The sequence below is a fragment of the Arachis hypogaea genome, chromosome 12 (assembly GCF_003086295.3).
Source record: "Arachis hypogaea cultivar Tifrunner chromosome 12, arahy.Tifrunner.gnm2.J5K5, whole genome shotgun sequence".
In the NCBI taxonomy this organism is placed as follows: Eukaryota; Viridiplantae; Streptophyta; class Magnoliopsida; order Fabales; family Fabaceae; genus Arachis; species Arachis hypogaea.
Window position 1 is genome coordinate 22,391,934 of NC_092047.1, and position 22,955 is coordinate 22,414,888.

The 22,955-nt window shown below is 38.1% G+C and overlaps 2 non-coding genes across 2 annotated transcripts; one reads left to right on the plus strand and one right to left on the minus strand.

Moving 5' to 3' along the window:
• Window positions 1-8,991: 8,991 nt before the first annotated feature.
• LOC112732058 (small nucleolar RNA R71) lies at window positions 8,992-9,099 on the minus strand. The gene has a single exon (XR_003167799.1). It is a non-coding gene; the product is annotated as a small nucleolar RNA R71 (small nucleolar RNA).
• A 13,124-nt stretch (window positions 9,100-22,223) lies between these two features.
• Window positions 22,224-22,331, plus strand: LOC112731202 (small nucleolar RNA R71). The gene has a single exon (XR_003166990.1). It is a non-coding gene; the product is annotated as a small nucleolar RNA R71 (small nucleolar RNA).
• Window positions 22,332-22,955: the final 624 nt, after the last annotated feature.

Genomic DNA, 22,955 nt, shown 5'->3' on the forward strand with positions numbered 1-22,955 from the left:
AATAAAATAAAATAAAATAAAAAAAATTATATCATGAAAGAGATTAAGAGAAGACTGAACAGATCGCCGTCATGGTTATAGCAAGACGGTCAAGAAGAGAAAGATTATGTACCTGTTCCGCAGAACAATTACGTAATTTTCAAATTTATTACAATCTAATCTAAATTTTTTAAAAGAATTGTCTATATAGCCATAGCCATTAGCCAAAGAGGCACAGTAAACAAAATATTAAAGATTCAAACAGTTTAATTTCTTCACATCTATTGCTAAAACTATAATGTTCTGTAGTTTATTTTTCTATTTTCCAATATTATTTACATTGGTATGTCAATAAAAATTGATTTTTTTTTTTTTATATATTTTTACCTTGATCAATAACTATGAATGGAGGATTAGGGGTGGCAGTGGGGCGGGTTTTTGCCCTACCCGACCCCGCCTCGCCCTCCTTGTACTCTAATACTACCCGCTCCACCCCTACCCGCGGGTAATAGCCTGTCCTACTCTAACCCGCCCCCACGGATACCCGCCCCGCCTCTACCCGCCTTTATAAAAATTAAATAATATTTTAATTTTTACACATTTATATATAAATTAAGATACAAACAGAAGCAACAGTGTCAAATAACTTGAAATTAAAAAAAAATTAATGTTTCATCTCTACAAATTTAATAGTATAATAAAGAAATTGCATCAAAAAAGTCTTCAATCATTATTCTTGATCACTTTTCATATCTTCATCATCATTAAAAGTTTGAAGGTCAAGATTTAAACCTAAAAATCAAAAGAGGTAGAAATTAATAAATTAATTAGTATTATGTAAAAAATTAACATAAATAAATATTAAGTAATAAAGGAAACAGAAACAAACATTAAAACAGAGAAAAACGGAAATATATTAAGGTGAAATGCAACCTGCTCCTGGTATTTCTTTGCATATTACTTTGCCCTCCTGTAAATGAGCTTGCGGCTCTCAACTCTCTTCTTCTTTGCAGCATTAAACTCCTCCTTTTTCTTCAAGGCCCATTCCTCCTCCCTCTTCTGCTTCTTTAAGCACAGACTCGGAAACAATTGCTTTCACCTCCTCACCCATCTCTGTCATTCATTCAAAATAAAAATCTCAGTTATAATTAACATCCAACAAAGAATTCATTAGTTTCAATTATTATACTGACACATTTCAACTCCAACTCAAAAGCTAAATGTTCAGTGTTTCAAATAAGAAAACTACATGCTCTCTTAAACAATAAAAAATAGGTCCTTCCAATATTTTTTAACAATGAAAATCCATTTACATCAAATTCATACTAAGAACAGAGAACTTTCAATTTTTTTTAACAATGATAATCCAATTTTCCACACAACATGATGAATACAAGCTAATCAGATCAAGAGATATAATAGGAATAATACGGACAAATCAAACGAGCGACAGAAAAGAAATGAAGCTGAAGCAAGGAATGAAAATCAACACAATTGAATGAGACAAATAATGAACAAAACATAATCATAAAAATAATACACAGAATTAAATTAAAAAAATGGGAGTTTGATCAGGAAAGCATTGAAGGAATCTTTTAAGAGTGTAGTTTCAAGTAATATTTCTTATGAAAATGAAAAAAAAAGCTTTAGCACCATATGTTTTACCCTATTCATTTATAACTGAAAAGCAGCATAATCCATAACTGCATGTTGCATCCAAAAGGAAAATTGTTGCAGATGAAATGAATAAAAAATCAAATTTACAGTTTTATAGATTTAAAACATCAGATTTATAGATTTATAAATTTAAAACATCAACAACACAAAATAAAAATTCAGATTCACAGATTTAAAACATCAACAACACAAAATCAAAATTCAAAGCATCAAAAATTAACATCACAAAATCAACCATCAATACCACAAAATCAGATTATCAACTATCAACAACAATAATAAATAATATTATGAGTCTAGTTTAACTATTTTAACATAAAAAATAAATCATAAAAATTAACTTAAAAGAAAAACTGAAGAAGAGAGTCAGAGAGGAGTGCTTACCAGTTAGGAGAAAGACGATGAGGGAGAGGCGAGCAGAGACCAGAGATCGCAGACTGAAGAGGCGAGCCGGCGAGGACAGTGACGGTGAGAACAGTGATGCTGAGGAGAAAAGTGGGAGCGACGCCGATGTGAGCTCGATGAGGGACAGGGACAAGGTGACCGACGGTGGCTGTGACGACGCCGGCCAGCTGCAGTGACGGGCGAGCTTTGACGGCGACTGACTGGTAGTCTAGTGCAGCTAAGCAGAGGCGGTCGGCCTTGGAGAAGAGCTGAAGAGGGCGGCGTCCTTGGAGAAGAGATGAAGTCTGCAGAGGTGTGAGTTGAGGGTTGAAATTTGGGAACTAAAGGTAAGTGGCGGTGGGTGAAATATGAAGACTGAACCCTAATCCCAAAAATTATGTATTTATATATGTGCACTCCGGTGCGGGTAGGGACGGGTTTATCCTGAATCCGATCCCGTCCCGCCCCGTTCAACTACCCGCCCCGATATGAACCCATTCCGTTCCGGGTCGGGTTTAAACCCGCTCTAACCGGAAAGGGGCGGGTCGGGTACCGCATGTTTGGGTTCTACTGCCACCCCTATGGAGAATATCAATCAAACGTTTAATAAAAAGAAAAGAAAAAAAAGGAAAAACAAAAAAGATAAGTTTTAAACTAATAATAATGGTAAGTTTGAATAATAATAATAATAATAATAATAATAATAATAATAAGATTATGATGATGATTAACTTAAAGGCTTGTTTTAGTACAATGACTAATTTATACATATTGATATAAGTGAAACTAATTAAATATAATTGATGTTAAATAGATCTTAATTATTAATGGACGTTCATTTTGACAGCACATTTGTGATTAGATTTTATCTGACTATTTTATAAACGTGAATTTATTAATTAAAATAATTTTTCTATAATTTTAACTATATTTATATTTATTAACAAATACTTTTATGAATTTTATATCTCAGAAATTCTGTATTTAGTATTAGGTGGACTATTTAAAACAGGAATAAATACAAATATATAAATTTTAAGTTTTTCATGTAAAAAATTTAATAATAAAAATGATCACACATATACAATTTATTTCATAACACTTATAATTTACAAAATTTAACATTAATAGCTGCTATTAAATATCATAATACTTTAACATTAATTGCTATTAAATAAAAACTGATTTTTATCGATTTACAACGATCAATCTTCATGAGTTGAGTAATTAATTTAACTATAAATAAAAAGAAAAAGAGAAAGTACTAGATAAATATTAAATTAAATTATTATGATTGATCATCTTAAATATTAAAAGTATTTATTATAATGCCTAAAAATTTGGTGCTAAATTATTGAAAAAATTAAATAACTAATATTTATTAATTTAAAAGTATAATACTTAATAAATTTTAAATATTTAAAATTTATTATAAAAAATAAATTAGATAAAAATTAAACACCAAATAATAAACATTTTAGAATAAACCAATATTAAATACTTGCTCTTTCTAGTTTTTTTTCTGTGTTTCTATTTTTTAGTTTGTTATACAATAAAATAGCTTCAAATTTTCAACTTATTTCTTTATTTTTTCTCAATCTATTGTTGGCCATGTTATAGTGTTCATAATTAATTTAGTTAAGCCAAGAAAAACAACAACAACAACACAGTATGGAATGAGAACCGGAAGTTCTCAACATGATAAAGGTGCCACGCAAATAAGATATAAAGTGTTGGAAATGCCAGAGGCAATCCTAGAACGCCGTCACTCGGATATAAAGCTTAAGGAACTAAAAACAGAAGCAATTAAATGGGTGGTCATCCAGAGGTTCTCAATCCTAACTAAACTTAACCTGCACACTAATCCTTTCCACCTTTCTTCCGTCTCCTACGAGTTGCACAAACAAACAAGCAAAACAAGGCAAACACAAGTAGTTCACAAACACAAGTAGTTCACAAGTAATACAGATAACAATTATAATAAATAGCAGATTATAATCACGTAGGCAATCCCATATAGTTCACAAGCAAGAAAATCATACAATATGCACATGATGTATGCCTGTCTTATGGCTGTTGATATTAATTGTCGGTTACGTAGCCAGCCCGACATGTCCTGGTAGCTAGTCGTGGAAATTAACCATGGAAAGAACTCCAAGCTGACATGGGGGAGACAACACCCCAAGCTCAATGATAACCATGGGCAGGATCCCAAGCTGACATGGGGGAGATAAGACCCCAAGCTCAATATTATCCATGGGACGAAACCCATGCTGACATGGGGAAGACAACGCCCCAAGCTCAATATATTCAATCGTTTCTTATAACTATCATTTTCAGTCTTAACAATGATTCATATCTCACTTCATCATTTTCAATTATTTAACATCATCAATTGTCTCACACACCACTTTCATCATCTTTATCAATCAAATACCATCTTTCTCTAACCACTTATTATCTTTTAAAAATATTTCTTCATCTCCAAGTTACCACAATTTCCTAACTTCATCCTATTACTAGGCTTACTAACAATATCTAGGGCTAACGGAATGAAAATAGAAGTTTAGAGGTTTGAATTTGTGCTTTAAAACACAGAATCCATTTTGTTGAAATAGGGGCCGCGCGTACGTGTGGGCCACGCATACACGTGAGAGTACTTTCTCCTTCCTCGCGTACGAATGCACCCTACTCGCGTACGCGAGATGCCCAACCCAAAAAGGTTGGTCGCGTCACGTGTAGGTGGTCGCGTACGAGCTTATGTAGAATAGCAAAAATGCTGAATGCTGTAGAATTTTCAGTTTGCACTCCGAACTTCCCATGCGCATAACTTTTTCGTTTTAAATTTATTTTCTTCCGTTCTTCGAACGGCGTAAACTTCACAGAACCAATTTTTATATAAATAAGTTTGAAACTATTTGGGAATTCAGAAGCTTAGTTATGGCTCGCCAAAATTCGGCCAAAAACCAACTTTACACAAAAACCTCAAACCTCAATTTTCATCAAAAATCAAAACTCAATACCAATATTTTATACTTATAAACAGTACCTAAATCTATCAAACCATTAACTCAGCCTTCTCATTCATTCTATTACACATTATTATACAACTTATCAAATTCACCTCCAAGAACTCATAACCAACATAATATGATATTCAATCATTTTCAACACAAATCATACATAGTCTTCTCTTATGCAACATCACATTCATAATTCATTATCATCACGTAATCTCATCATCATTATTACTCAACATTTACCATCATCAATCATTCAATATACATTCCAACCACCGAAACAACAATCATCAACATTAGTCAATAATCCTCAATCATACATGCCATACAACCTATCTCAGGGTCATCTAGCCTAAGTTTTCGCAAGACATTATATATTAAATACGAGAAACCTAAATCATACCCTGGCCAATTTTTTCGTAAGGTGGTGCACGAATTCCACACTTCGTACAACTGTACCAGCAAGTGCACTGGGTCATTGATGAGCGGATAATTTATACACTTTTTGGCATTATTTTTACATAATTTTTAGTATGATTTGATTAGTTTTTAGTATATTTTTATTAGTTTTTAAATAAAAATTACATTTCTTGACTTTACTATGAGTTTGTGTATTTTTCTATGATTTCAGGTCATTTCTGGCTGAAATTGAGGGACTTGAGTAAAAATCAGATTCAGAGGCTGAAGAAGGACTGCAGATGCTGTTGGATTCTGACCTTCCTGCACTCAAAGTAGATTTTCTAGATCTAATGAAACCCAAATGGCACGATCTCAATTGCGTTGGAAAGTAGACATCCAGGGCTTTCCAGAAATATATAATAGTCCATACTTTGCCCGAGTTTAGATGACGCAAACTGGCATTTAACGCCAGCTTTCTGCCCTATTCTGGCGTTAAACGCCAGAAACAAGTTACAAACTGGCGTTCAACTCCAAGGAAGACCTCTACACATGAAAACTTCAATGCTCATCCTAAGCACACACCAAGTGGGCCCAGAAGTTGATTTCTGCATCATTTACTCATTTCTGTAAACCCTAGTAACTAGTTAGTATAAATATGACTTTTTACTATTGTATTCAGAGTCTTTTGACCACCTTTAGGGTCTTGGTTACTCTGGTTCCCCCTCTGGAGCCGAAGCCAATGAACACTATTATCACTTATGTATTTTCAACGGTGGAGTTTCTACACACCATAGATTAAGGTGTGGAGCTCTGCTGTTCCTCATAAATTAATGCAAAGTACTATTGTTTTCTTATTCAATTCAAGCTTATTCCTATTCTAAGATATCCGCTTGAACTTCAACATGATGAATATGATGATCTGTGACACTCATCACTATTCTCAACCTATGAACGCGTGCCTGACAACCACTGCTGTTCTACCTTAGATTGAGCGTTTATCTCTTAGCCTCCATTCCAAAAGATCGTAGTCTTCGTGGTATAAGCTAGAATTATTGGCGGCCATTCCTGAGATCCAGAAAGTGTAAACCTTGTCTGTGGTATTCCGAGTAGGATCTGAGAAGGGATGACTATGACGAGCTTCAAACCCGCGAGTGCTAGGCGTAGTGACAGACGCAAAAGGATTACTGGATCCTATTCTAGTATGATCGAGAACCAACAGATGATTAGCCATGTGGTAACAGCGCATTTGGACCATTTTCACTGAGAGGACGGGATGTAGCCATTGACAACAGTGATGCCCAACATACAGCTTGCCATGGAAAGGAGTATGAATGATTGGATGAAGACAGCAGGAAAGCAGAGGTTCAGAAGGAACACAAGCATCTCTATACGCTTATCTGAAATTCTCACCAATGAATTACATAAGTATCTCTATCCTATTTTATATTTTAATTATATTTTAATTATCAATTCACCATAACCCTTTGAATCCGCCTGACTGAGATTTACAAGGTGACCAAAGCTTGCTTCAAGCCGACAATCTCCGTGGGATCAACCCTTACTCACGTAAGGTTTATTACTTGGACGACCCAGTGCACTTGCTGGTTAGTTGTGTGAAGTTGTGAAAAAGAACTAAGATTATGAACGTGCGTATTAAGTTTTTGGTGCCGTTACCAAGGAATGAACAATCACGATTTGGTGCACCAAATTTTTGGTGCCGTTGCCTGGGATTGTTTGAGTTTGGACAACTGACGGTTCATCTTGTTGCTCAGATTATATAATTTTATTTTAATTTTAAGTTTTTATTTTTATTCTTTTTATTTTCGAAAAATCTTCAAAAAAATTAAAAAAAAATAAATTATTCTATGTTCTTCAGAACTTTTAAGAATGAATTCTAGAGTTTCATGAGATATGTTGAATCTTGGCTGGCTGTTAAGCCATGTCTAATCTTTTGGACCGAGGTTTCAACTATCTTGAGAAGAGCTTCTTTGTCTTTCTCAGCAAATTAGCTGTTATATGTAATGTTCTGCTGAAGCTTGGTTGGCCATTGGCCTTGTCTAGAGTTTTGGACCGAAGCTTTCACTGAAAGCTTGGCTGGCTAGTAAGCCATGTCTAATTCTTGGACCGAAGCTTTAGGCTAACATTGCATGATTCTTGGAATTCTTATTAAAAATTTGAAATCCTTATTTTTCTTTTTCCAATTAATTTTCAAAAAATACCAGAAGAAAAAAAATTTAATAAAATCATAAAAACAAAAAATATTGTGTTTCTTGTTTGAGTCTTGTGTCAAATTTTAAGTTTGGTGTCAATTGCATCTTTTTAATTTTTCTTAAAATTTTCGAAAACTCATGCATTTATTCTTCATGATCTTCAAGTTGTTCTTGATGAATTTCTTTGTTTGATCTTTAAATTTTTATGTTTTGTGTCTTTTCTTGTTTTTCACATGCATTTTTGAATTATTAGTGTCTAAAGTTTAAAAATTTTTAAGTTTGGTGTCTTGCATGTTTTTCTCTTCTTAAAAATTTTTCAAAAATAAGTCTTGATGTTCATCATGATCTTCAAAGTGTTCTTGGTGTTCATCTTGACATTCAAAGTGTTCTTGCATGCATTATGTGTTTTGATCTTAATTTCTTGTGTTTTGCATCATTTTTATGTTTTTCTCTTTCCTCATTAAAAATTTAAAAAAAAATCAAAAAAATATTTTTTCTTGTTTTACTCATCAATTTCAATTTCAAAATTCTATCTTTTTCAAATCTTTTTCAAAAATCAAATCTTTTTCATTTATTTTTACATAATTTTCGAAATTTCTTTTTTTTTAAATTGATTTTCAAAATCTTTTTCTCATTCTTAGTTCATATTTTCAAAAATCTCACAAACATTTAATGTTTTAATTTTTCCTTCTTCTACTCTTCTCTTCTTATACTCACATAAAGAATCTCTATACTGTGACATAGAGGATTCTATATTTTTTTTCTATTCTCTTCTTTTTCATATGAGCAGGAACAAAGATAAGAACATTCTTGTTGAAGCTGATCCTGAACCTGAAAGGACTCTGAAGAGGAAGCTAAGGGAAGCTAAAGCACAACTCTCTGGAGAAAATCTGATAGAAATTTTCGAAAAAGAAGGAGACATGGCCGAAAATAATAACAATGGTGGAGATACAAGGAAGATGCTTGGTGACTTTACTGCACCAAATTCCAACTTACATGGAAGAAGCATCTCAATCCCTGCCATTGGAGCAAACAATTTTGAGCTAAAGCCTCAATTAGTTTCTCTGATGCAACAGAATTGCAAGTTTCATGGACTTCCATCAGAAGATCCTTTTCAGTTCTTAACTGAATTCTTGCTGATCTGTGATACTGTTAAGACCAATAGGGTTGATCCCGAAGTCTACAGGCTTATACTTTTTCCATTTGCTGTAAGAGACAGAGCTAGAATATGGTTGGACTCTCAACCTAAAGATAGCCTGAACTCTTGGGATAAGCTGGTCACAGCTTTCTTAGCCAAGTTCTTTCCTCCTCAAAAGCTTAGCAAGCTTAGAGTAGATGTTCAAACCTTCAAACAGAAAGAAGGTGAATCCCTCTATGAAGCTTGGGAGAGATACAAGCAACTGACCAAAAAGTGTCCTTCTGACATGCTTTCAGAATGGACCATCCTGGATATATTCTATGATGGTCTGTCTGAGTTATCTAAGATGTCATTGGACCATTCTACAGGTGAATCCATTCACCTAAAGAAAATGCCTGCAGAAGCTCAAGAACTCATTGACATGGTTGCAAATAACCAGTTCATATACACTTCCGAAAGGAATCCTGTGAGTAATGGGATGCCTCAGAGGAAGGGAGTTCTTGAAATTGATACTCTGAATGCCATATTGGCTCAGAACAAAATATTGACTCAGCAAGTCAATATGATTTTTCAGAGTTTGAATGGATTGCAAGCTGCATCCAACAATACTAAAGAAGCATCTTCTGAAGAAGAAGCTTATGATCCTGAGAACCCTGCAATAGCAGAGGTGAATTACATAGGTGAAGCCTATGGAAATACCTATAATTCTTCATGGAGAAATCATCCAAATTTTTCATGGAAGGATCAACAAAAGCCTCAACAAGGCTTTAATAATGGTGGAAGAAACAGGTTTAGCAATAGCAAGCCTTTTCCATCATCCTCTCAGCAACAGACAGAGAATTCTGAGCAGAATCCATCTAGCTTAGCAAATATAGTTTCTGATCTATCTAAGGCCACTCTAAGTTTCATGAATGAAACAAGGTCCTCCATTAGAAATTTGGAGGCACAAGTGGGCCAGCTGAGTAAAAGGGTCACTGAAACTCCTCCTAGTACTCTCCTAAGCAATACAGAAGAGAATCCATAAAGAGAGTGCAAGGCCATAACCTTACTTAGTGTGGCCGAACCGAGAGTGGAGGAGGAGGACGTGAATCCTAGTGAGGAAGACCTCCTGGGACGTTCACTGACCAATAAGGAGTTTCCCTTTGAGGAACCAAAGGAATCTGAGGTTCATCTAGAGACCATAGAGATTCTATTGAATCTCCTTTTACCATTCATGAGCTCTAATGACTATTCTTCCTCTGAAGAAGATGAAGACATCATTGAAGAGCAAGTTGCTAAATATCTAGGAGCCATCATGAAGTTGAATGCCAGTTTATTTGGTAATAATACTTGGGAGGATAAACCCCCCTTGTTCACCAATGAACTCAGTGCATTGATAAGGCAGACATTGCCTCAGAAGAAACTGGATCCCAGAAAGTTCTTCATACCTTGTACCATAGGCACCATGACCTTTGAGAAGGCTCTGTTTGACCTTGGGTCAGGGATAAACCTCATGCCACTCTTTGTAATGGAGAAACTGAGAATCTATGAGGTACAAGCTGCAAGAATCTCACTAGAGATGACAGACAAATCAATGAAACAGGCTTATGGATTAGTAAAGGACTTGTTAGTAAAGGTTGAAGACCTTTACATCCCTACTGATTTCATAATCCTAGACACTGGGAAGGATGAGGATGAATCCATCATCCTTGGAAGACCCTTCCTAGCCACATCAAAAGCTGTGATTGATGTGGACAGAGGAGAGTTGGTCCTTCAACTGAATGAGGACAACTTTGTGTTTAAAACTCAAGGATCTCCTTTTGTAACCATGGAGAGGAAGCATGAAAAGCTTCTCTCACTGCAGAGTCAACCAAATCCCCCACATTCAAACTCTAAGTTTGGTGTTGGGAGGCCACAACCAAACTCTAAGTTTGGTGTTGAACCCCCACATTCAAACTCTAAGTTTGGTTTTGGGAGGTCCCAACAATGCTCTGATCATCTGTGAGGCTCCATGAGAGCTCACTGTCAAGGTATTGACATTAAAGAAGCGCTTGTTGGGAGGCAACTCAATGTTATTTAACTATATCTATTTGTTTCCATTGCTATTTTATGTTTTCTTTAGGTTGATGATCATGTGAAGTCACAAAAACTACTGAAAAATCAAAAACAGAATGAAAAATAACATCAAAAACAGCTCACCCTGGAGGAAGAGCTTACTGGCGTTTAAACACCAGTAAGAAGCATCAAACTGGCGTTTAACGCCAGAAAGAAGCATCAAGCTGGCGTTAAACGCCAGAACCAAGCACCAGACTGGCGTTTAACACCAGAACAGAGCATGGAATTGGCGTTAAATGCCAGAAACAAGCAGCAAGCTGGCGTTTAACGCCAGACATGCATTCTAAGGGCGTTTTGCACGCCTAATTAGAGCAGGGATGATACATCCTTGACCCCCTCAGGATTTGTGGACCCCACAGGATCCCCACCTACCCCACCTCTTTTTCTCTCCTCTTCACACCTTTTCACACTTCTCTTCCCCAAATACCCTTCACCAATCACCTTCATACCTCTTCCCCAAATACCCTTAACCACTCACATCCATCCACTCTTCCCTATAAACCTCACCTACCTCCAAAATTCAAATTTTTTTCCCTCCCAAACCCAACCCTAATGGCCAAAACCTATCTTTTCCCTACCCCTATATAAACCCCTCAACACTACTCCATTTTCACACATTACAATCACCACTTCTCCCCCTTGACCGAATACACTCTCTAACTCCATCTCCTCCATTTTCTTCTTCTTCTACTACTTTCTTTCTTCTTTTGCTCGAGGACGAGCAAACTTTTTAATTTTGGTGTGGTAAAAGCATTGCTTTTTGTTTTTCCATAACCATCAATGGCACCTAAGGTCAGAGAAACCTCAAGAAAGAGGAAAGGGAAGGCAATTACTTCCACCTCTGAATCATGGGAGATGGAGAGATTTATCTCAAAGGTCCATCAAAACCACTTCTATGAAGTTGTGGCCAAGAAAAAAGTGATCCATGAGGTCCCTTTTAAGCTCAAAAAGAGCGAATATCCGGAGATCCGACAAGAGATTAGAAGAAGAGGATGGGAATTTCTCTCTAATCCTATTCAACAAGTCGGCATCTTAATGGTTCAAGAATTCTATGCAAATGCATGGATCACTAGGAACCATGATCAAAGTATGAACCCGAATCCAAAGAATTGGCTTACCATGGTTCGGGGAAAATACTTAGATTTCAGTCCGGAAAATGTAAGGTTGGCGTTCAACTTGCCAATGATGCAAGAAAACGCACGCCCCTACACTAGAAGGGGTCAACTTTGATCAAAGGTTGGACCAAGTCCTCATGGACATATGTGTGGAAGGAGCTCAATAGAAAGTTGACTCAAGAGGCAAGCCGGTTCAATTGAGAAGACCGGACCTTAAGCCTGTAGCTAGAGGATGGTTGGAGTTCATCCAACGCTCAATTATTCCTACTAGCAACCGGTCTGAAGTTACTGTAGACCGGGCCGTCATGATCCATAGTATCATGATTGGGAAGAAAGTGGAAGTTCATGAGATTATACCTCAAGAACTCTACAAGGTGGCTGACAAGTCCTCCACTTAGGCAAGGTTAGCCTTTTCTCACCTCATTTGCCACCTCTGTAATTCGGCTGGAATTGACATAGAGGGAGACATCCTCATTGAAGAGGACAAGCCCATCACTAAGAAAAGGATGGAGCAAACAAGAGATCATAGACCTCAACAAGAGCATAAGGAAATTCCTCACCATGAAATCCCTGAGATGCCTCAAGGGGTACTTCCCTCCACAGAACTATTGGGAGCAAATCAACACCTCCCTAGGAGAATTAAGTTCCAACATGGGACAACTAAGGATGGAGCACCAAGAGCACTCCATCATTCTCCATGAGATTAGAGAAGATCAAAGAGCTATGAGGGAGGAACAACAAAGACAAGGAAGAGACATAGAGGAGCTCAAAAACACCATTGGTTCTTCAAGAGGAGGAAGACACCACCCTCACTAAGGTGGACCCGTTCCTTAATCTCCTTGTTCTTATTTTTCTGTTTTTTCATTTTCTATGCTTTTATGTTTATGTTTGTGTCTTATTACACGATCATTAGTGTTCAAGTGTCTATGTCTTAAAGCTATGAATGTCCTATGAATCCATCACCTTTCTTAAATGAAAAATGTTTTAATTACAAAAGAACAAGAAGTACATGAATTTCGAATTCATCCTTGAAATTAGTTTAATTATTTTGATGTGGTGACAATACTTTTTGTTTTCTGAATGAATGCTTGAACAGTGCATATGTCTTTTGATATTGTTGTTTATGAATGTTAAATATGTTAGCTCTTGAAAGAATGATGAAAAAGGAGAACTGTTATTGATAATCTAAAAAATCATAAAATTGATTCTTGAAGCAAGAAAAAGCAGTGAATACAAAAGCTTGCGAAAAAAAAAAGAAAAGAAAAATGGCGAAAAAAAGCGAAAGAAAAAGAAAAAGCAAGCAGAAAAAGCCAAAAGCTCTTTAAACCAAAAGGCAAGAGCAAAAAGCCAATAGCCATTAAAACCAAAAGGCAAGGGTAATAAAAAAGATCCAAGGCTTTGAGCATCAGTGGATAGGAGGGCCCAAAGGAATAAAATCCTGGCCTAAGCGGCTAAACCAAGCTATCCCTAACCATGTGCTTGTGGCGTGAAGGTGTCAAGTGAAAACTTGAGACTGGGCGGTTAAAGTCGAGGTCCAAAGTAAAAAGAAGAGTGTGCTTAAGAACCCTGGACACCTCTAATTAAGAACTATAGCAAAGCTGAGTCACAATCTGAAAAGGTTCACCCAGTTATGTGTCTGTGGCATTTATGTTTCCAGTGGTAATACTGGAAAACAAAGTGCTTAGGGCCACGGCCAAGACTCATAAAGTAGCTGTGTTCAAGAATCAACATACTGAACTAGGAGAAGCAATAACACTATCTAAATTCTAAGTTCCTATAGATGCCAATCATTCTGAACTTCAAAGGATGAAGTGAGATGCCAAAACTATTCAGAGGCAAAAAGCTACTAGTCCCGCTCATCCGATTGGAGCTAAGTTTCATTGATATTTTGGAATTTATAGTATATTCTTTTCTTTATATCCTATTTGATTTTCAGTTACTTGGGGACAAGCAACAATTTAAGTTTGGTGTTGTGATGAGCGGATAATTTATACGCTTTAATTTTTGGCATTGTTTTTACATAGTTTTTAGTATGATTTGATTAGTTTTTAGTATATTTTTATTAGTTTTTAAATAAAAATCACATTTCTGGACTTTACTATGAGTTTGTGTGTTTTTCTGTGATTTCAGGTAATTTCTGGCTGAAATTGAGGGACTTGAGCAAAAATCAGATTCAGAGGCTGAAGAAGGACTGCAGATGCTGTTGGATTCTGACCTCCCTGCACTCAAAGTGAATTTTCTGGATCTATAGAAATCCAAATGGCGCGCTCTTAACTGCGTTGGAAATTAGACATCCAGGGCTTTTCAGCAATATATAGTAGTCTATACTTTGCCCGAGTTTAGATGATGCAAACTGGCGTTTAACGCCAGCTTTCTGCCCTATTCTGGCGTTAAATGCCAGAAACAAGTTGCAAAGCAGAGTTAAACGCTAGAAACAAGTTACAAACTGGCGTTCAACTCCAAGGAAGACCTCTACACATGAAAGCTTCAATGCTCAGCCCAAGCACACACCAAGTGGACCTGGAAGTGGATTTCTGCATCATTTACTCATTTCTGTAAATCCTAGTAACTAGTTAGTATAAATAGGACTTTTTACTATTGTATTCAGAGTCTTTTGACCACCTTTAGGGTCTTGGTTACTCTGGTTCCCCCTCTGGGGCCGAAGCCAATGAAAACTATTATCACTTATGTATTTTCAATGGTGGAGTTTCTACACACCATAGATTAAGGTGTGGAGCTCTGCTGTTCCTCATGAATTAATGCAAAGTACTATTATTTTCTTATTCAATTCAAGCTTATTCCTATTCTAAGATATCTGCTTGAACTTCAACATGATGAATATGATGATCCGTGACACTCATCACTATTCTCAACCTATGAACGCGTGCCTAACAACCACTGCCGTTCTACCTTAGATTGAGCGTTTATCTCTTAGCCTCCATTCCGAAAGATCGGAGTTTTGTGGTATAAGCTAGAATTATTGGCGGCCATTCCTGAGATCCGGAAAGTCTAAACCTTGTCTGTGGTATTCCGAGTAGGATCTGGGAAGGGATGACTGTGACGAGCTTCAAACTCGCAAGTGCTAGGCGTAGTGACAGACGTAAAAGGATTACTGGATCCTATTCTAGCATGATCGAGAACCGACAGATGATTAGCCATGTAGTGACAGCGCATTTGGACCATTTTCACTGAGAGGACGGGATATAACCATTGACAACAGTGATGCCCAACATACAGATTGCCATGGAAAGGAGTATGAATGATTGGATGAAGACAGCAGGAAAGCAGAGGTTCAGAAGGAACAAAAGCATCTCCATACGCTTATCTGAAATTCTCACCAATGAATTACATAAGTATCTCTATCCTATTTTATATTTTAATTATATTTTAATTATCAATTCACCATAACCCTTTGAATCCGCCTGACTGAGATTTACAAGGTGACCATAGCTTGCTTCAAGCTGACAATCTCCGTGGGATCGACCCTTACTCACGTAAGGTTTATTACTTGGACGACCCAGTGCACTTGCTGGTTAGTTGTGCAAAGTTGTGAAAAAGAACTAAGATTATGAACGTGCATATTAAGTTTTTGGCGCCGTTACCAAGGAATGAACAATCACGATTTCGTGCACCAGTCATCCAAGTAATACCTGAGCGAGTCAGGGTCGATCCCACGAGGATTGTGGTTTGAAGCAAGCTATGGTTGTCTTGCAGATCTTAGCCAAGAAAATAGAAGTGTTGTTGGATTTGAGTGCATAAAAGTGAAATAGAGTATAAAATACTTTGTGAATTCGAATGTAACCAGTGATAAGAAGATGGTTAAGGCTTGGAGATGCTTTATCCTTCTGGGTTAACTCTGGTTTTACTGTCTTCTTCAATTGTGAATGATTTCTTCTATGGAAGGCTGTATGTGATCAATGCCGTATAGTCGCGGTCGCCAATCTCCTCCAGATCTGAACCCCAGGGTTAGTTGGTGCACGAAATTGTGATCATCAATGGCGCCATCAACATGGTATGCATAATTGTAATCTCAACTCTTTATCACAACTTCGCACAACTAACCAGCAAGTGCACTGGGTCGTCCAAGTAATAAACCTTACGTGAGTAAGGGTCGATCCCACAGAGATTGTTGGTATGAAGCAAGCTATGGTCATCTTGTAGATCTCAGTCAGGCGGATTTAAATGGTTATGGATGATGAATGATTAAAATATAAAATAAAGATAGAGATACTTATGTAATTCATTGGTGAGAATTTCAGATAAGCGTATGAAGATGCTTTGTCCCTCCCGTCTCTCTGTTTTCCTACTGTCTTCATCCAATCCTTCTTACTCCTTTCCATGGCAAGCTGTATGTTGGGCATCACCGTTGTCAGTGGCTACAATCCCGTCCTCTCAGTGAAAATGTTCAACGCACTCTGTCACAGCACGGCTATTCATCTGTCGGTTCTCGATCATGTCGGAATAGAATCCAGTGATTCTTTTGCGTCTGTCACTAACGCCCCACAATCACGAGTTTGAAGCTCGTCACAGTCATTCAATCCTTGAGTCATACTCGGAATACCACAGACAAGGTTTAGACTTTCCGGATTCTCAAGAATGCCGCCATCAATTCTAGCTTATACCACGAAGATCCTGATTAAGGAATCCAAGAGATAAACACTCAATCGAAGGTAGAACGGAGGTGGTTGTCAGGCACACGTTCATAGGTGAGAATGATGATGAGTGTCACGGATCATCACATTCATCAAGTTGAAGAGCGAGTGATATCTTAGAATAAGAACAAGCTGAATTGAATAGAAGAACAATAGTAATTGCATTGATACTCGAGGTACAGCAGAGCTCCACACCTTAATCTATGGTGTGTAGAAACTCCACCGTTGAAAATACATAAGAACAAGGTCTAGGCATGGCCATGAGGCTAGCCCCAAAACGTGATCTAAGGTAGCATAGAACTACTCAAAGATTCGACTACAAATACAATAGCAAAAGGTCCTATTTATAGAGAACTAGTAGCTTAAGATTTACAAAAATGAGTAAATGACGTAAATATCCACTTCCGAGCCCACTTGGTGTGTGCTTGGGCTGAGCATTGAAGCATTTTCGTGTAGAGACTTCTCTTGGAGTTAAACGCCAGCTTTCGTGCCAGTTTGGGCGTTTAACTCCCACTTTGGTGCCAGTTCCGGCGTTTAACACTGGGAATTCTGATGCTGACTTTGAACGCCGGTTTGGGCCATCAAATCTCGGGCAAAGTATGGACTATTATATATTGCTGGAAAGCCCTGGATGTCTAATTTCCAACGCAATTGAGAGTGTGCCAATTGGGCTTCTTTATTTCCAGAAAATCTACTTCGAGTATAGAGAGGTCAGAATCCAACAGCATCTGCAGTCCTTTTCAGCCTCTGAATCAGATTTTTGCTCAGGTCCCTCAATTTCAGCCAGAAAATACCTGAAATCACAGAAAAACACACAAACTCATAGTAAAGTCTAGAAAAGTAAATTTTAAATAAAAACTAATAAAAATATAATAAAAACTAGCTAAAACATACTAAAAACATACTAAAAATAATGCCAAAAAGCGTATAAATTATCCGCTCATCACAACACCAAACTTAAATTGTTGTTTGTCCCCAAGCAACTGAAAATCAAATAGGATAAAAAAGAAGAGAATATACAATGAATTCCAAAAACATCTATGAAGATCAGTATTAATTAGATGAGCGGGGCTTTTAGCTTTTTGCTTCTGAACAGTTTTGGCATCTCACTTTATCCTTTGAAGTTCAGAATGATTGGCATCTATAGGAACTCAGAATCCAGATAGTGTTATTGATTCTCCTAGTTAAGTATGTTGATTCTTGAACACAGCTACTTTATGAGTCTTGGCTGTGGCCCTAAGCGCTTTGTTTTCCAGTATTACCACCGGATACATAAATGCCACAGACACATAACTGGGTGAACCTTTTCAGATTGTGACTTAGCTTTACTAAAGTCCCCAATTAGAGGTGTCCAGGGTTCTTAAGCACACTCTTCTTTTTTGCTTTGGACCTCGACTTTAACCGCTCAGTCTCAAGTTTTCACTTGACACCTTCACGCCACAAGCACATGGTTAGGGACAGCTTGGTTTAGTCGCTTAGGCCAGGATTTTATTCCTGTGGGCCCTCCTATCCACTGATGCTCAAAGCCTTGGATCCTTTTTATCACCCTTGCCTTTTGGTTTTAAGGGGTATTGGCTTTTTCTGCTTGCTTTTTCTTTTTCTTTGTCTTTCTTTTTTTTTCCTGCAAGCTTTTCACTGCTTTTTCTTGCTTCAAGAATCAATTTTATGATTTTTTAGATCATCAAATAACATTTTTCCTTTTCCTTTCATTCTTTCAAGAGCCAACAATTTTAAAATTCATGAACAATCAAATTCAAAAATATGCACTGTTCATGCATTCATTCAGAAGAACAATAGTATTGCCACCACATCAAAATAATTAAACTGTTTTAAAATTCGAAATTCATGTACTTCTTTTTCTTTTTCAATTAAAAACATTTTTCATTTAAGAAAGGTGATGGATTTATTTTCATGGCTTTAAGGCATAGACACTTAAACACTAATGATCATGTAATAAAGACACAAACATAAATAAACATAGAGCACAATTTTTGAAAAACAGAAAATAAAGAACAAGGAAATTAAAGAACGGGTCCACCTTAGTGATGGCGGCTTGTTCTTCCTCTTGAAGATCTTATGGAGTGCTTGAGCTCCTCAATGTCTCTTCCTTGCCTTTGTTGCTCCTCTCTCATGGTTCTTTGATCTTCTCTAATTTCATGGAGGAGGATGGAATGCTCTTGGTGCTCCACCCTTAGTTGTCCCATGTTGGAACTCAATTCTCCTAGGGAGGTGTTGATTTGCTCCCAATAGTTTTGTGGGGGAAAGTGCATCCCTTGAGGCATCTCAGGGATTTCATGATGAGGAAATTCCTCATGCTCTTGATGAGGTTCTCTTGTTTGCTCCATCCTTTTCTTAGTGATGGGCTTGTCCTCATCAATGAGGATGTCTCCCTCTATGTCAATTCCAACCGAATTGCAAAGGTGACAAATGAGATGAGGGAAGGCTAACCTTGCCATAGTGGAGGACTTGTCCGCCACCTTATAGAGTTCTTGGGATATAACCTCATGAACTTCTACTTCCTCTCCAATCATGATGCTATGAATCATGATGGCCCGGTCTATAGTAGCTTCAGACCGGTTGCTAGTGGGAATGATTGAACGTTGGATAAACTCCAACCATCCCCTAGCCACGGGCTTGAGGTCATGCCTTCTTAAGTGAACCGGCTTTCGTCTTGAATCTTTCTTCCATTGAGCGCCCTCTTCACAAATGTCTATGACGACTTGGTCCAATCTTTGATCAAAGTTGACCCTTCTAGTGTAGGGGTGTTCATCTCTTTGCATCATGGGCAAGTTGAATGCCAACCTTACATTTTCCAGACTAAAATCTAAGCGTTTCCCTCGAACCATTGTAAGCCAATTCTTTGGGTCCGGGTTCACACTTTGATCATGGTTCTTGGTGATCCATGCATTGGCATAGAACTCTTGAACCATTAAGATCCCAACTTGTTGAATGGGGTTGGTGAGAACTTCCCAATCTCTTCTTCGGATCTCATGTCGGATCTCTGGATATTCACTCTTTTTGAGTTTAAAAGGGACCTCGGGGATCACCTTCTTCATGGCCACAACTTTATAGAAGTGGTCTTGATGCACCCTTGAGAGGAATCTCTCCATCTCCCATGACTCGGAGGTGGAAGCTTTTTCCTTCCCTTTCCTCTTTCTAGAGGTTTCTCCGGCCTTAGGTGCTATAAATGGTTATGGAAAAACAAAAAGCAATGCTTTTACCACACCAAACTTAGAAGGTTTTCTCGTCCTCGAGCAAAAGAAGAAAGAAGAGAGTAGAAGAAGAAGAAATAGAGGAGATGGAGTGGGCTTTGTGTTTTGGCCAAGGGGGAGAAGTGGTGTTTAGGTTGTGTGAAAATGAAGGAGTGAAGATGGGTTTGTATAGGGGTGAGAGGGTTTTTTGGGGAAGAGTTATTGACGTGATTGATGAATGGGTGAAGAAGAGAGAGAGTGGTGGGGTAGGTGGGGATCCTGTGGGATCCACAGATCCTGAGGTGTCAAGGATAGCTCATCCCTGCACCGAGTGGCATGCAAAAACACCCTTTCTGCCAATTCTGGCGTTAAACGCCGGGCTGCTGCCCTTTTCTGGCGTTTAACGCCAACTCCTTGCCCATTCCTGGCGTTAAACGCCAGTCTGGTGCCCCTTTCTGGCGTTAAAACGCCAGCAAGCTTTTCCTCCAGGGTGTGCTATTTTTTTCTCTGTTTTTCATTCTGTTTTTGCTTTTTCAATTGTTTTTGTGACTTCACATGATCATCAACCTACAGAAAATATAAAATAACAATGGAAAATAGATAGATATAATAGAATTGGGTTGCTTCCCAACAAGCGCTTCTTTAATGTCAGTAGCTTGACAGTGGGCTCTCATGGAGCCTCACAGATGTTCAGAGCAATGTTGGAACCTCCTAACACCAAACTTAGAGTTTGAATGTGGGGGTTCAACACCAAACTTAGAGTTTGGTTGTGGCCTCCCAACACCAAACTTAGAGTTTGACTGTGGGGGCTCTGTTTGACTCTGTTTTGAGAGAAGCTCTTCATGCTTCCTCTCCATGGTTGTAGAGAGATATCCTTGAGCCTTAAACACAAGGGAGTCTTCATTCACTTGAATGATCAATTCTCCTCTGTCAACATCAATCACAGCCTTTGCTGTGGCTAGGAAGGGTCTGCCAAGGATGATGGATTCATCCATGCACTTTCCAGTCTCTAGGACTATGAAATCAGTAGGGATGTAGTGGTCTTCAACCTTTACCAAGACATCCTCTACAAGTCCATAAGCCTGTTTTCTTGAATTGTCTGCCATCTCTAGTGAGATTCTTGCAGCTTGTACCTCAAAGATCCCTAGCTTCTCCATTACAGAGAGAGGCATGAGGTTTACACTTGACCCTAGGTCACACAGAGCCTTCTCAAAGGTCATGGTGCCTATGGTACAAGGTATTGAGAACTTTCCAGGATCTTGTCTCTTTTGAGGTAATCTCTGCCTAGTCAAGTCATCCAGTTCTTTGGTGAGCAAAGGGGGTTCATCCTCCCAAGTCTCATTACCAAATAACTTGTCATTTAGCTTCATGATTGCTCCAAGGTACTTAGCAACTTGCTCTTCAGTAACATCTTCATCCTCTTCAGAGGAAGAATACTCACCAGAGCTCATGAATGGCAGAAGTAAATCCAATGGAATCTCTATGGTCTCAGTGTGAGCCTCAGATTCCCATGGTTCTTCATTAGGGAACTCATTGGAGGCCAGTGGATGTCCATTGAGGTCTTCCTCAATGGCGATCACTGCCTCTTCTTCCTCTCCAAATTCGGCCATGTTGATGGCTTTGCACTCTCCTTTTGGATTTTCTTCTGTATTGCTTGGAAGAGTACTAGGAGGGAGTTCAGTAACTTTCTTACTCAGCTGACCCACTTGTGCCTCCAAGTTTCTAGGACCTTGTTTCAATCATGAAACTTTGAGTGGTTTTAATCAGATCAGAGACCATGGTTGCTAAGTCAGAGTGCCTCTGCTCAGAATTCTCTGTCTGTTGCTGAGAAGATGATGGAAAAGGCTTGCCATTGCTAAACCTATTTCTTCCAACATTATTGTTGTTGAAGCCTTGTTGAGGCCTCTGTTGGTCCTTCCATGAGAGATTTGGATGATTTCTCCATGAAGGATTGTAGGTGTTTCCATAGGATTCTCCCATGTAATTTACCTCTTCCATTGCTAGGTTCTCAGGATCATAAGCTTCTTCCTCAGAGGAAGCTTCCTTAGTACTGCCTGTTGCTGCTTGCATTCCAGACAGACTCTGAGAAATCATATTAACTTGTTGGGTTAATATTTTATTCTGAGCCAATATGGCATTCAGAGTATCAATCTCAAGAACTCCCTTCTTCTGACTTGTCCCATTATTCACAGGATTCCTCTCAGAAGTGTACATGAATTGGTTATTTACAACCATTTCAATGAGTTCCTGAGCTTCTGCAGGCGTCTTCTTCAGATGAAGAGATCCTCCAGCAGAGCTGTCCAATGAAATCTTGGACAGTTCAGATAGACCATCATAGAAGATACCTATGATGCTCCATTTAGAAAGCATGTCAGAAGGACACTTTCTGATCAATTGTTTGTATCTTTCCCAAGCTTCATAGAGGGATTCACCTTCCTTCTGTCTGAAGGTTTGGACTTCTACTCTAAGCTTACTCAATTTTTGAGGTGGAAAGAACTTTGCCAAGAAGGCATTGACTAGCTTTTCCCAAGAGTTCAGGCTTTCTTTAGGTTGTGAGTCCAACCATATCCTAGCTCTGTCTTTTACAGCAAAAGGGAATAGCATAAGTCTGTAGACCTCAGGGTCAACCCCATTGGTCTTGACAGTGTCACAGATTTACAAGAATTCAGCTAAAAACTGATGAGGATCTTCCAATGGAAGTCCATGAAACTTGCAGTTCTGTTGCATTAGAGAAACTAATTGAGGCTTCAGCTCAAAGTTGTTTGCTCCAATGGCAGGGATTGAGATGCTTCTCCCATAGAAGTCGGGAGTAGGTGCAGTAAAGTCACCAAGCACTTTCCTTGCATTGTTGGCATTGTTGTTGTTTTCGGCTGCCATATCTTCTTCTAGTTTGAAGATTTCTGTTAGGTCCTCTTCAGAGAGTTGTGCCTTAGCTTCTTTTAGCTTTCTCTTCAAGGTCCTTTCAGGTTCAGGGTCAGCTTGAACAAGTATGCCTTTATCTTTGTTCCTGCTCATATGAAAGAGAAGAGAACAAAAAAGTAGGGAATCCTCTATGTCACAGTATAGAGATTCCTTGAGGTGTCAGAGGAAAAGAAG